Source organism: Phalacrocorax aristotelis, chromosome 11 (genome assembly GCF_949628215.1).
Source record: "Phalacrocorax aristotelis chromosome 11, bGulAri2.1, whole genome shotgun sequence".
In the NCBI taxonomy this organism is placed as follows: Eukaryota; Metazoa; Chordata; class Aves; order Suliformes; family Phalacrocoracidae; genus Phalacrocorax; species Phalacrocorax aristotelis.
This window is the reverse complement of record NC_134286.1, coordinates 11,547,418-11,562,546: the sequence shown is the minus strand read 5'-3', so window position 1 is coordinate 11,562,546 and position 15,129 is coordinate 11,547,418. Positions and strand designations below refer to the sequence as shown.

Genomic DNA, 15,129 nt, shown 5'->3' with positions numbered 1-15,129 from the left:
CAGGAGGAGCTGTGCCTGCCAACTGGAAAGGAAACCAGGCTGGCCTGGGCAGATACGGCCAAACTGGGGATGCTTAGACGAGTGTGCAGCAAGGAGCCGGAAGGATAAAGACACTGCAGGCATCCCAGGTCTCTCTGCCAGACCGCTGGTGGGGTGAGAGGAGGAAGTGAGGCTGCTAGCTGTTAGGGATGTTATTCATGTGCTTTGGAAAACAAATGCTCTATCAGTATTTCCACGGCCGTACTGTCTGCCAGACGGCTCCCTCCTCAACAAGGAGACGCTCTCCATGGAAACCTGGGCGGGCGGGATCCTCTGGAAGCCTCCCTCGCAGATGCACAGTCAGGCGTCTCAACACCAGCCAGACAAGACGGATCCACACCTTCCCTGGCAGGCGGATGAGGAAATGCAAGCAGGCAGCCTGCCCTCACATCGGACCCTTCATCAGGGTCCAGCCTCCTGCCCCTGAGCACTTAGGCTGACCCAACCCCAGGCTCATCACATAGAGCCACAGCATCAATGTCCTGTGTAGTCCAGAGCCAGGACAGACTGGGACCTCAAACCTCCCGGCTGCCACAGATGGATAATCTCCCCTGACAGCAAGTGGACAGGATGTCCCATTGGTCCCATAGGGACCAATCCCAAGAGAATGGCAGGAAGAGGTTTAGGTTGGATATTAGGAAAAGGTTCTTCACCCAGAGGGCAGTGGAGCACTGGAACAGGCTCCCCAGGGAGGCAGTCATGGTGCCAAGCCTGACGATATTCAAGAAGCACTTGGACAATGCCCTCAGAGATATGGTGTGAATTTGGAGTTCTCCTGTGCAGGGACAGGAGTTGGACTTGGTGATCCTTGTGGGTCCCTTCCCACTCAGGGCATTCTACAATTCTATGATTCTATGATTGCACTGTGGCCACTCTGCCTTGTGCAGCATTGCTCGCCATCTGACCCCATTGTATCATGGTGAGAGGTAGGTGGGGGCCAACCCACTCACCCCAGCACAGACATGCACCCAGTAAGCAGCATGACAAACCTCTTCCCCCAGGTGAGTGAGCTCCAAACCTTTCCATCAGCCTGTGCTCTCAGACCTCAGGCTGATGCTCAGCTCTCAGGCAGCAGCACCTGCCCGATGCTCTGCCCACCCTGCCAGCTGCTCTCCTCCGACAGGCAGTGACCCCAGCTCTCACCAGCTCTCGGTCCCATCCCGCCTGGCCTGCGATGCTGCAGAGACCCCATAGGAAACCCTGGGGAATGCAGAAGCTGCAGCACAACTGGACTGACATGCTTGTATCCACATGTTCCAGTGGCTCCTGAAGAGCATCCCATCCATGCCACAGGCAGATGTTTCCCAATCTGACAGCACTGTGGGAACAATTCCCAGGACTTCAGGTCCATCACAGAGCTGGTACACAGTGATAGATAGTTATCAGTGGCTCACAGTTACACTGAAAGGGGACAAGTAGGGTCTCAGAAAGGTCTGCCCTGCTGCTGCTACTGCTCTGTTTTTCCATGAATGACCTAAATGACAGAACAGAGTAGGTTTTAAAATCTGCACATGACATCCAGAGCTTTGGAGGCCAGGATGGGAACTTGACACACTCCCGACAGAGTGGGGAAAGGGCTGAGAGATGATGGGCAGGGCTGTAAGTCACTGGAGGTAAAAAACTGCACAAACAGACCACGGTAGAAAAGACAGCAGTGTTTCTGTCAGAAGGGTCATAAGGGCTACAGAGGAGTACAAACTGAACATGAGCCAGCATGTCATTGCCACAAAAAAAGGCAAACGCAGTAGGACGTGTGAAGGGCCAGCTTATAAAGACACGGGAAGTAATTACTCTGCTCTCCTTTTAGCTCATAAAGGCACATCAAGTAATTATACTGTTCTTCTTCAGAGAACCAGTTCACTCCCCAAAAGATCTGGACCAACTGAGAAAGGCCACAGGAGACCAGCAAGACCATCAAAAAGCCTTGGACAAAAGCCTGGAAGTGTGGGGCTAGTCTAGACAAGACAAGTCAGGGGATGCTGTTTTATAACATGTAAAGGCCACTGTAAAAAAGGACAGAACAGTCTGACATTGAACTTTGTGCTAGATAGGAGACACATCATATTAAGAAAGGAGAGTCAAGTATACACCAGGAAAAGTTAAAGCACTCCATGCATATCTGCAAATCGTGCTACATGGCAGATGGATGGACCAAGCGACCCCTCAGCATCCCCTCCAACCCAGTCTCCTAGACTTCTTATCATTCTGGCTGGCAGCTCTGTCACTGTCCTCATTCATTCAGCATTTGTCACCATCTGGGTTTACAGCCACCTTGGCCATGAAGCCTTCAGCATTTAGGATGCTCTGACAGAGAACACTTAGGAGGCTTCCCAGCACTGTGGAGCCCATCACATCTGTCCTCCACTCCACAGAGGACTCCCCCAAAGTCCTGTGTCCCCCATCTCACTCTCCTCCTAGAGGCACATCTGCAGCACCTCTGATATCTAGGCACTACAGTCGCTCTGATGGGAGAGAAGGAGAAACAGTCGCAAACCTCACCCTCATTTGCTTCAAGTGCAAGTCACATCCCTGTGACTTGCCTTTCCTTACTTCTACTCGCAGCACCCCCAATATTTAAAGCAAGCTGAACATCAGAAGCCTATGAGACACTCCAGTGCACATCTTTTGCCCTTTGGGGAGGATGAGAGACCACATGAGAAGTGTCAGTTAAGTTCCTCAATGCTGCAAGAACATACATGGGACAGAAGCTCTTTGACAACTCCCAGACATCTGCCAAGACCCTTGAGGACTCCCGTTCAGAACAGAAGAGCGCTACCCAAAATCCCTAGAAACAGACAATTTCAAGTGCCACTTCTGCTGGGGTGCCAATGGCCTACTGCTTCAATATGGCCTGTCCCCATTTGCTCCATGGCCTTTAATGAGTTCTTCATGAAGAAGCCAAGCCTGCCTTGGGAAGGACACCAGGGGCCAAGCAGACCTATCTTTTGCCCACACTTCAGCCTTTCCAGACATTTTTAGTGTTGAATGCCAGTATGATGTTTGATGCCCAGCTCCAGAAGACACACTACCCAGCAGGTGAGATAGCCTGGCTCATTTCCAACTCCTGTTTAGCAGCAAAAGCTCCAAAAATGCAGGAGGTTTCTCAGTGTCACTGAGCTGAGACTGGTGATGCTGCTGAAGGACAGCTAGTGAGCACTGCAGCAGGGAAGGTGTTGGGGTCAGCACCAAATACTGCTGATGCAAGCAGAGGGTGGCCTCTATAGAGGACCCAGGGACAACTGCTTGAAAGCCTAGGCTCTTTTGGAGTGGGCTATATGCTCACCTTGAGCTGGTCCAGATTTCGACTGACCTTCCCACTCACTGCTTCCCCGGTGTCAGGTGGAAGGCCAGGGCCATGTGGCACAGCCAGCAGATGCTGTGTGAGCAAGAGGCTCTGCTGGGACAGATCCCTGGCTGTGAAGTAGGCAGTGGCAGCAGCCTCTTGGTGGGCTGCTGGGTTTCTATATGGCTCAGGGATCGCTGCTGGAAGTAGGCTGTTTAGTGCCACGTTCTGAATAGGAATAATCTGGATTATCACACATTATGGCTTCCCTGACCCCAGCATGAAGAAATGGCAGCAGCTTTTCTCTCCCTTACCTTACTGCTTGCACAGTTTCAATTTACAATTGCTTCCCTGCAGGGGCAGAGGTTAATGAGAACCACTGTCCAAACACCAAACACTGCCCTGGCCTTAGCACTGATATACATGCACTTGCTCCCCAGCCAGAACAACTGTCAGCAAAGGAAGAGAGCCTGACCCAGCTCGGAAGATCAAAGAGCCCCAGAAGAGCCTCCAGAAGCCCCTGTGATGGTGCCACCACACACGCTGCAACAGCTGGATGTGGCATCGCTCTATCCCAGCCTGAACGTGCCTGGTCCGGCCCGGCAGGTTGCAGGCTGCCTAGCGCCCTTCAGCCCTGCCAGCACGGTGACCCCTGGCTGCTGTGCCCCGCCGGCGGGGGGTGGGCCCGGCGCGCCCCCGCCGCCGTCCCCGCGCCGGGCGGGAGCTGTCCCTTCAGCACCGCGCCGCTCCGCCGCCCTCCCCTGCTCCGGGGAAGGAGCGGGTCTCCTCCGAGCAGACCCGCAGTACGCCCCTGCAGCCCAGATCGTCCAAAAGGCACGGAGTGCTTGCAGGAAAAGCGCTCGGTCTCTCTCGGGCTCCAAGGGGCCGTTTGTCTGGCAGCTGGAGCAAGGGCAGGATGTGCAAGGGTATCTGCCGAGCAAACTCTGAATCACTTGGACTAGCTGAGGGGAGACCTCATTGCTGCTTACAGCTTCCTGAGGAGATGAAGCAGAAAAGGAGGTGCTCATTGATCTCTTCTCCCTGGTATCCAGTGATAGGACATGTGGGAATGCACCAGGGGAGGTTTAGACTGGATGTTAGGAAGCAATTCTTTATCAAGAGGGTGGTCAAACACTGTAACAGGCTTCCTAGAGAGGTGCTATGACCCATGCCTGTCAGTGTTTGAGAAGCATTTAGACAATGCTCTTAATAATTTGCTTTAACTTTTGGTCAGCCCTGAATTGGTCAGCAGTTGGACTAGGTGATCATTGTAGGTCCCTTCCAACTGAAATATTCTGTTCTATAGGAAACAATGCTTCATAAATAAATGGCAGAATTACTCCAGCGTTTGCTTTGTGCGGGCAGGTGACTGGCAGTGCAAAAGTGCATCTACAGAACCCTGGAGTTTCCAGACATCTATTCAGGAGCAAACTGACAGACAATCTGCTTTCAGCAAGCCCTTGGCATGAGCACAAAGTTCATGCCAAGACAACTTGCTTACTCTCCAACACATCATAAATGAGAACCAGGCACCTACTTTAAGGCAATATAAGCTCACTCACAAATCTGAGATCAACACTCCACAGCTAGCGACTGGAGTGCAAATCTCACCCAGCTAAGAGAGAGATGTCTGCACAAGCAGCATTCCCCTCACTTCCTTCTCCAGCTTCAGTGAGCTGCACATTGACATTATCCCAGCTGCTCATCACCATCCCCCTCACATCTGCCAGAGTAATGGCTCCTATGTCCTCTCCCAAACAACCTCCTTGGAAACTACTGTGGCTAGCAGGGGCCCTGGTTTTTAGGTTAACATGGATCACTACGACTGAACCATGTTAGGAAGCAATTACATAGGCACAAGGCTCTTTTCAGAGCAACAAGCTTCTGAAACTCTAAGCGCAAACATGTTCGTATTTCTTATATTAGCAATGGCAGGTTTGAAATTTCATAAAGAACGGAGACTTCAGTGACCCAAAGAGTCTGGATGGATGCAATGACACCCCCATTTCAAAAATGCCCCAAACTAAGCAGCAAGTATGAAACCCAGCTATTGATAGAATGTCCTTTCCTAAAACTCTCTCATACCCCAGTCCCTCAAGCTCCTTTCTGGACACCCAGAATTGCAGGAGACATGGACCCCCTCCAAGCAACCAGGACACAGGCAGTTTGCACAAATCCCTGTCCTACCCATACCACCTTGCACATGCTCCAAGGAAAGCAGAGAAAGCACTGGTTGGGCGCGTGCACAGCCAATGCTTTCCATGGACTAGTGTGGCCTGGAGGAGGCTCTATAAATGTAAGGAGGTGGGCTGGGCAAAGAGGAACTGACTGCAGCTTAAAATACAAAGACATCCTGCAAATGCCTCTAGAGAGAGTAGGCAACAAAACCAAAGAGTGCTTTGAATGGGAACAGCTACACCCAAAATGAGTTGTCAATGTTTCATTTTTACTGACTCAAAGCAGGAAGCCAAAACTGCTTAATCACAGGTTGTAATCCAGACAATGGCTGTAAGAACCTGTGGTTTCAGCATCAGAGCTGATAAAGGATTGTTTCCTTTATGGATACCTACCCCAACCACCTATTTCTGCCTGACATCACTGCCCACTGCTCTGCCAGCTGAGCAAAGTTTTGCAGGGCAAAATTGTAACCCAGGTCATGGAGGTGATCCAGGCGGAAGATAACGAATCCGAAGGCAAAGAACAAAGATGAGGAAAACAGTTGGAGACTACTGGAGGCAGGAACTAACTTTTCCACAGAAACTGAAACACAACATAATTAGTCAGTTTTCCTGTGCAGAGATAAGGTTACAAGTTATCTGGCAATGTACAAGCACCACCCATTACCGCCCTGCCTTGTACTATGGGACACCAACTCAGCCACCAAGTCTGTGGAGCAGGGTGACTCTATGAAAACAGCAAATCCCTGTGCAACAGGGGATGTGGGCCACCCCGACAGAGCCACCCCTCCAGGGTCAGAACACAGGCAGCAGGGCCATGCATGCTCCCTCATGGTGCTAGAAGGCCCAAGAATTGCAGTCCAGCACCAAATTGTTTCCTCACTGCAGGGTCCTTGGTGGCAATGCTCCGGAAAGCTGTCCCAGGAGATGTTTGGGCTAGCGTCACCTCCACCATCCACACCACCTCCACCTTGTTACAATAGTCCCTACTTCCAGCTGAAACACCAGACAGGCTCTGCACAGACCCATATGCCCAGAGCCCAGGATATGGGGCTGTGCCACCCCACGCCCCCTGGCTTCCCACAGCTAGGAGAGCTGCAGCTCCTGTCCTGTGCTGGAGAGATGTTCCAGCTGAACCCCAGCCCATCACCCTACTCAGAGAGGTGAGTACCCCAGCACATCCCTCCTGACACAAGCTGCTGAGTTGTGTGTTACTGCCAGTGGCCCTGACCAGAGACCAGACATGATTTTCTGGCCATATTGCAAGAGTCAAGCCAGGGTCAAGGGAGCAGTGCTTCCTCTGGCCAGCAAGGAACACCAGGACAGACTGATCATCCTGGCATCACCATGCTGGTGCCCCTTCCATGCCTGATGGCATCAGCAGTGACCCACCACTGCTGAGGCTTGCCCGGGGACACAGCCGGCCCCAGCAGCGGCCAGCACTGAGAACCAGGGCACTGCTCAGTCCCAGCATTGCCATGGCTGGCCTGGGTGACCATGCTCCCCTCCTCACAGCACCGGCCTTTTCATCTGTAACAAAGGGCTGCTCTCTGCAACGCACTCAGAGGCAGAAGACCAAAAAAGCTCTGGACTGGGGCAGGAGGAGGGGAGCTGGGACCTCTGGTAGCAACACACAGAGACGACAAAGCACAGGCCAGTGCAAGCTGCATTTGCTAACACTGTAACGCCAGTTCTCTCTGCTCCCACCAGCAAGCGAGACTCACTGGAAATGTCAGGAAGGGAAGACCTTAATGTGGAGGTGGGAAAATGCCACTACTGCTAGAAGCACCACGGACTCCCCGTCCACAACAGCCATCCTCCCTGCCACCCAGCTTGCAAGCTGCTGGTGGCAGAGAGCACCAGGTCCCCCTCTCTTCCTGCTGCATTGTGCCCCTCACCTCCGCAGGGCAGGGGAGACCAGATGCAGGGCAGCACCTCTCAGCAGGGCTCCTGCCAGCAGCCAGGCTGCACACCCAGAGCCAACATGACACAGCGTCAAACAGCCACGTCCTGCAGCAGCCACTGCTCCTCCAAGGTGACGTCAGCCTCTGCAAGAGCTGGCAGGCAGGACATGCTGTGCATGCCGGCCGCGCTGCTCCCAGACACTGCCTGGCTCCAGCAGACATTGTGGCCTGTGTTCCTCACCAGCTACAGCTTATCTACAAATTGAATTTCACACTTGCACACTCCAGAATAAGGCACAGGTGCTGGAGAAGCCACCCTCCCCCTCCACATCTGTCTTCCCCCTCACCCCACCCTGCCGCTGAGAACCAGCACTGACGATAATGGCTGGCAGCTGTGGAGGAGCTCCTGGGCAAAGACACTGACCCTGCACAGCCAGCATCGGCTCGCAAGAGAGCTGCCATGGTGCTGGCAGTACCATCCATGCTTGGGGCAGCACCAGGATGAAGGGAGCCTTGGGGCCTCTGGCACAATGGCCACCCACACATGCTGCTGGCACGGCATCCAGAAACACCCGTCAGCAGCTGAATAAGATAAAAGCCCATCCTAGAGTTCCTGGTTTCCCCAGAAACCCTAAAGGCTTTCCCAGGAACTCTGCAAACACAGATTTGCTACGTGCTCCAGTGAGCAACCTAAAGAGTTCATATAGGTGTCACAGCCAGAGATCACCATCGTCACAGGTCATACGTATAGCTGGCAGCCCAGACAGATGTGGCGGCAGTCACCTAGAAAGGACCTCAAGCATTTAGATGGTCCAGCCCAAGCTCACCACAGCCTCTAGTCAACTAAGACAAGCAGCTTCCTTGAGCAGAGAAGCCTGCCCTCAGCAAGAGCCATCAGCTGCTCACATTCTCAAACTGAAACCAAAGCCGGTATGACTGAGCAGAAGACCATGAAAAACCCCTGGGCTGGAGGGTCAGCCTGCAGCCAGGGCACCTCTGCAAAGTCTAACTCTTGCTCATGCACCCAGGGCTTGCTAAGGACTGGCCAGACAAGCCAGCAGCTAGGAAGGAAGCCTGTTCAAATTTAATCCAAAATATATTTTCTATTTTCCCTTGTACCTTTCTCCTCCCATATTTTCTATCTTCAAGCACAAAAAAGCAGAAAGCCGAAAACCTCTGGCAAAAAAATCCTTTAATGTGTTTTACTGTAAAGGCTGCCTAGTGTTAAGAAATAAGCTGGACTGGAGCAAATCAGGCAGCCTGGGGATGCCCTGTCTCTCCAGAGGGAGCAGACCAGGATGAAGCAGGCCATACAGATAGGCTGCGAGGACAAGCAATGCCAAGGAAAGGCAACCCCCAGCGCTAAGAAGGCTCCTGTGCTCCCTCCTGCTTCTCAGAGGTCCCCAAGCACAGCTCTGCCTCTCTGCCTTGGCAGATGCCCACTTCGAAACATCGCTGCTGGCAGAAACAGGATTTTTTTGGTACAAAGAGCAGGTAACCACTTGGCTCCTCTTAAAGTTGTGAGCATCAAAGTACAACAGCTCCCTACCCAAATCTGCAACCTCAGCTTGTCACCAAGAAGAGTCCAGCAGCAACAGAGACCAAAATGGCAACAAGACAGAAATGGAGATAGTTTTTGTCTTAAGGCACAGGATCTGTCCCCTCACGACTCCTAGCCAAGGGCAGACTTCAGTTTTGTGGTTGAAGGATGCCATTGTGCTGGCTGGATACTTCCCTCAGCCCTTGCAGACGGGGTCCTCCTGGAAGTCATCGGGATGGGAAACAGTGTCCTTTTCATAAGCTTCAACCTTGCTTGGCCTCATCCTGCTGGCCCCCACCCAAAGCCCACTGGGGACCGCTAGATCCCCAGCTTGTCCCTGTATCCTCCTCTCCAAGTCTACTTGTCCCACAAGAAGCCATCCTCTCCCAAGCTGAGCCTCACGTCTCCCTGCTGTCATTACATGTCTCTGGACTGCTCAAGGAGCTGGGGGAAAGCCTTCTGGCATCCCACATATGCTGAGGTGAGACTGAACTGGATCCTCACTGGTAGCAGGACATGAGTCTTTTCTCATCTGGGCATAAAACCAGGAACAAAACTGAGACTGATGTTTCCTGACATGCATGAGAACAGGCAAAGCCAGGGGAGTGGAGGAGGGGGAGATGAAGATCAGATCCCCAGTGATCCCATGGTGCCCACAATGTGCAGCGAGTACCAGGAAACTGGGACAATGCCAGGATGAGACTCTAGTTCTGCTGCCAGCGTATCAGGAGGGTGCCCTGCGCCCAGGGAACCAGAGGAAGCAGAACTGCCAGGTAACACAGGAGGGAAGGGATATCACCATCCATTTTCAAACCAACTGAATTAGCAGCTGTTCAGCCAACAGAAGTTTGTCAGAAGTCTCCAGCAAAGGGTCCTGTGTGCCAAGGCAGAGGATTGGTGGTTAAGCACAGGTCTCACCTCTCCAAACAGCTGCGCCTCCATCACATGGGTAGAGCATCCCATGCTCTCAGCAGGGAAGCAGGACTGAGCAGGCATCTGTCACCCTGTGCCAAGCAAAGTAACTCAGAGCTGAATGGGGATAAACCTATCCTCCTTTACCAAAGCCCAGTGCTCCTTCCTGGCTCCAGCCTCTACGGGAGGCACATTATGAAAATAACAGCTCAGACCCAGGGTCCACCTTGCCCTATGAACTTTCTTGCCAGTAGTCAGAAGGACCAGCAATTTGCAGCTCAGCAGCTGCCCAGGTCAGAAGTGGATCTCAGTGTATTTATTGGTTTCTGGGGGAACTTCTTGTCCTTATTGAATTCATCCCATTTCTCCTGGAACCAATGTAAGGTTCCACCATTCACAACACCTTGTTCTGAGGATTTCTGCAGCTTGATAGCACGTCTGCAAGAGGCAATGCCCCTCCTCCTGTTTGGCACCTCCTGCTAGCTTCATTTGATGTAACCTTGTACTTGCATGGAAAGAAACAGTGAACAGTTAACCTCTATCCGACTTCTCCTGGCCTCCTGTAGACATATCTTATCCATCTTCTGTTGTTTCTGTTCCCGATTGAAGAAGCCTGCCTTATTTAGCCATTTTTTGCACAGAGGCCATCAAACCTCTGACCATTCCTGCTGCAGCTTCCAGGCATTTGACTCCACAATGATCTCAACACCCACACATCTCTCCTGAGCTCCCCCAGGGAACTCTAGAGACAGAGACACAGAGCAACCCCTGCCCCCTTCTGCATCACTGTCCCATGAGTCCTCAAGATGCTCAGCAGTGCCTGGAGTCATGTAAGTGTAGAGGAAAGACATGAAAATAGCCAGACCCACAAACTCACCTCCACAACTCCTTTCGCACTGGGTGCCGGTACTAGGACACGAACACAGCCACCTCCACGGTGAGTGGCACACAGACACTGTGGCCATGCTGCAAGCTTAGGCTGCTTCTCCCACTGTAGAGTAGCAGCTAATGAATGCCTGATGAAGTCAAAGTCCCTGCAGCCCCTGATTACCATGCCAAAGGGCATTCTCAAGCAGCCTTCCTGACTCGCCTCTGCCAACCATCCTTTCCCTCAGAGAGTCCCAGCAGTCCAGGTCCGAGGCTTGTGCACCATACAAGCCCTGTAACACATTCTCCCTCTGAAACCTTTCCCAAATTTTGCCACCTGCTCTGCTGGCATGGCCAGAGCATCTGGCCACCAGGCAAAGCTTCAGCTCTACTTGTCAGGCACCTCACAGGATATGCTCACACTGAGATGCTGTTTGAAAATAACAGATGTTACTCCACCGTTTTATATTTTACAGTGTCAGGAACAAGGCTTCTTTACCAACAATCCCCTGAGCTCCTTGTCAAGTCGGTCTCAGCCCAAACAATGCTCCCCAACACAAAGTCTTGCTCACAGACCACCCTCCCCCCCAAGGCAAAAGGAGTATACTGCAAGGGCAGAGTTTCCCCAAACAACTGCAAGAATAAGCAGGAACACAGGTTTCATCATGGACTGCAATACCACATCACTACTGAGCCCAGACAAGCCTGTAAACAAGCAGCATGTATCCTCTTAACCAGGGAAAACTTCCAGGAGCCACATGCACCAGACAGGACCTGGCAGCTGCAGCCAGAAGCCCCCATGTCTTTCCACCACTCTCGCCTCATCTCCATTTCCTCTCAGTCACACTTGCTCTAGGGTCTGAATGATGTGGGTTCAAACTGCCAGCTCTGGCAACCACAGGACCTTTTATTCATTACCCTCACACCTGTTGCAGAATCCTGTTGAGGTCAGCAGCACACAGCACTGGTCACAGCCTGGTCCCTGCCCCAGCTCTGGGGGGCATCACACTGGGAGACCACCAGAGCACTTAGTCCACTACGCAGCACCACGCGACTCTGCCACAGTCCTCAAACCCAGCTGTCCTTGAGCACCCAGTACCAGGATCCACCCTGCCTCCTACTCCTGATGTGCCCCTGCCAGCTGGCTGTGACCACCTTCTCTCCACGCTGACCTAAGACCCACACACGCCCCTGGCTGTGGGCGCAGGTGCAAATGCCAGACCCTGATTAAGAAGCATCTTCTGAAATGCTCTGTCAGCAGCGGCCAATAACCACAGACCATCAGGGGAGGAATCTCTGTCTGAGATCCCATGGGGAACAAATAACTGTCCCATCCCAGTGGCACTGAAAGCCCTAAGGAGAGAGCCAAGCTGTCCCTGCCCCATCCCCCTGCACTTGGTGCACAGCCCCAGTACAGCAGATAGTGAGCCCCACTGTGCTCTGCAGTGAGATTTCACAGGTTCCTCTGTGGCTCCTCCACAGCTCATGCCCAGACACATGCTCCATGTCCCCATCCCCACTGCTTCCCACCATCTTTCCACCCTTCTCCTATTACTGGATTCCTCCAGCTGCCACCAGTGCAGCAAGGACACTCCACACCAGTCTGTCCGAGGCCACAGTTGCTCCTGGACAGCCAAGAGGGCTTCCCTTCTTCCCCGCCTGCCGTGTAGAAGTAGCTCCTAGAGGAAGGGTATGGGAAAACAGCAGCAAACTGCTTGGGAGGCAGCCAAACCACTGTGGCTGGGGAGGTTTAGGAGCTGTCTGAGCTGATGCTGCTCAGTAATGGTTTAGATGGAGCTTAGAGACTCAGTGATCTCGAGGTTCCTTCCATACCTGCTGTCCTAAAACTCCTCCTCCCTTGACACAAAGGTAAGGCCAACATGGACCTGCCAGATTATTTTGGCAGTCACTATCTCCTTGCTCTCACTTGTGGAATCAATGTGATCCTGGTCAAAAGGCACCTGGATCAGGTCCCTGTCTGTGCTGGACCTGAGCACCCAGACTGGACCCCACAGAGAGCCAGGAGAGATGCAGCCACCACAGCTAGAGCCTCGGCACAGCGCCCTGCCAATTCTCACGCTGCCTTGTGAAGCCTTGGCAGGCCCCTGCCCGCATGCAAGGCACTGCCAGCTTGCACAGCAGCTCCGCTCGTGACTCCAAGGCTCTGCCTGCCCTCACTGGCCTGCTCTCAAGCACCTTCGCTCCAGCCTTTTTGGAGAAGAGGCTTTACACAGGGTCTGGGAAGGAGACAGACCCAGATATAAGGTCCAGGGCAACACCGCTGGCATGGGCTCAACCTTCCTCTCCAACAGTGCTGCCCTAGATGCACACTGCATGTTGAATACAGGCAGTTGGAGGCTGTGCAAGGCAGTAGCAGTCAGACCCTGCCAAGATGGGCACTGCAACTCCATTTCCTCAGCACATTGCTGCACAGGGCCCACATACCCAGGTCCAAGGGCTGCCCTGCATCTTGGCGGCTTTCGCTCATGGCCTGATGCTCCGGAGGTTGAGAGCTGCATGTTTGCAGGTGTCCAACCAAACTCCACATCCCGACTGCACATGTAACCATGGCAACTGCACATGCGAGTGGCAAAGCCTGGAGCTGGGCTAACTGCAAATGCAAATGAAGCAAACACATGCACAATGCTAGAAGTGTGACCTCTAAATGTCAGCCTTTAACCATTTTGCAGACACCAGCTTTGGTGGTGGCCACCTGCAGCATGCGGAGCAGGAGGAGGTCTGCTCTGACAGGAATGTTGGGGCACCCAGCCCTGTGCCAGGGGTTGGCATGGGTGCTTTGGTGCAGAGCAGGGAGAAAAGATGGTGCGTACATTTCCCAGAGCTAAGAGTGACCCCTGCCTTGGCAACCCACAGCTCCCTCTCTGGGGCACATCCACCCCCTACCCAGCTGGCAAGATGCCCCCAATTTCGCAAAGCACCTGAGTTTCCAGAGGAAGAAAGGTCCCACCAGGCTGTCACGAAGCACAGCCAACGCAGGGGCTTGTGGGGAGCTGGCTCTGTCAGCTCTCCTGCTGCACCCATGCATGCCCAGCCGTGGGGACATCTCCAGCCCCTCTGCCATTGCCTGGGGCCGAGCCGGCAGCAGTATGGGATGAGACACCCTCAAAGGACAGAGGAAAAATCCCAGTGACTTCATGTCAGCGCCACTTCCACAAGGGAGGTCCATGGCCTTGGGAAAGGCTGGCAGTGGAGGCACTGGGAGGTGTCACCATTTAGGAGAGTGTGGTTCAGAGAGATTGGCTGGTCAAAGGCCTCATGTCCCTCACCACTTCTCTCCCTTGCTGCTGACAGTGCCGGACATAAGACGGACCCTGGTGCTAACCATCACCTACCACACCTGTCCTGCTGGGTGGCTTCAAGTGCAATGGAGCCAACCTCAGCTGAATGGCACCGACTCCAGCCACAGCACACATCACAGGAGCCACCGGCAACCCTGCGTCATGTGCCTGACCCACCACCCGGCTCAGGGACAAGCATGGCCAGCACAACAGAGCCCCCATTTGACACCGAGCCTGCCTCCACGTCAGCCCCCTGCCCAAGAGAGACAGGGAATGCCCTGCTTCGCTCTGCAAGCCTAATGACTAATGTAATTCCCTATGCTATGCCAAATAAGTCGAGCCAAGGGGATCTCCTGCCTGCCCTTGACCCAGGGATGCTCACACCAGCAGCCTCTCACCGGGTGGAACCGGTTGCATCCTTGCACCCCAAATAACCGAGTGCAGCTGCACCAGCACCCACAACCCCCCAACGGCCCCGCAGAGCACCCCAGTCTCTGGGGCAGGAGTGCCCGAGCCGGGACAGCCCCTATTCCCCACTACATGCTGGGCCCGACGGGCTGAGCCGAGCGGAACCGGGCCAACCGGGCGGCCCCGGGCCGGGGGATGCGGGCGGGGGCCGGGGATGCGGGCGGGGGCCGCGCAGCTGAGGCGGGCGCACAATCCCCCTTTCAGCCTGTCGCCGTGGCAACCCGCCGGCTCGCCACGGCCGCTCATCCGGCCCCGTTAACCCCCGCCGTTACCCGCCGCCAGCGCCGCGCTCGGCCCCACCCGTTACCGCCGCCGCGCCCCGCCCCGATGCCCGGCCCGGCCCCGGACGCCCTACCCCGGGACCGGGACCGGGACCGGGACCGGCCCGCGGCCACCCCCGCCCCGGGCGCCCCATCACCGCCGCGACGCCGGCCCCAGCCCCGCGCCGTGGGGCCGGGCCGGTCCCGCCCGGCCGCCCTCCCCAGCAAGAGCCACCGCGGGCCGGGCGGGGCACACTCACCGTCGCGGGTGGCGGCGCGGCTGGGCCATGCCGGTGGCGGCAGCGGATGCTCCGCGCTCCGCTCAGTCCGGCCCGACCCCGCACCGGGAGCGCGCGGCGCGTGCACGGCGGGGGCGGGCC

At 54.6% G+C, this 15,129-nt stretch overlaps 1 protein-coding gene across 3 annotated transcripts in view; it reads right to left on the bottom strand.

Moving 5' to 3' along the window:
* NLGN3 (neuroligin 3) overlaps positions 1 to 15,129 on the bottom strand; it is a 42,431-nt gene extending 27,302 nt beyond the window's left edge. The window contains exon 1 of one of the 3 annotated variants that reach the window (XM_075106907.1): positions 15,010 to 15,129. The gene's annotated coding sequence lies outside the window, so the exon portion shown is untranslated. The remainder of the gene's footprint in view (positions 1 to 15,009) is intronic. The other 2 variants (XM_075106905.1, XM_075106906.1) reach the window with 2 other exon arrangements.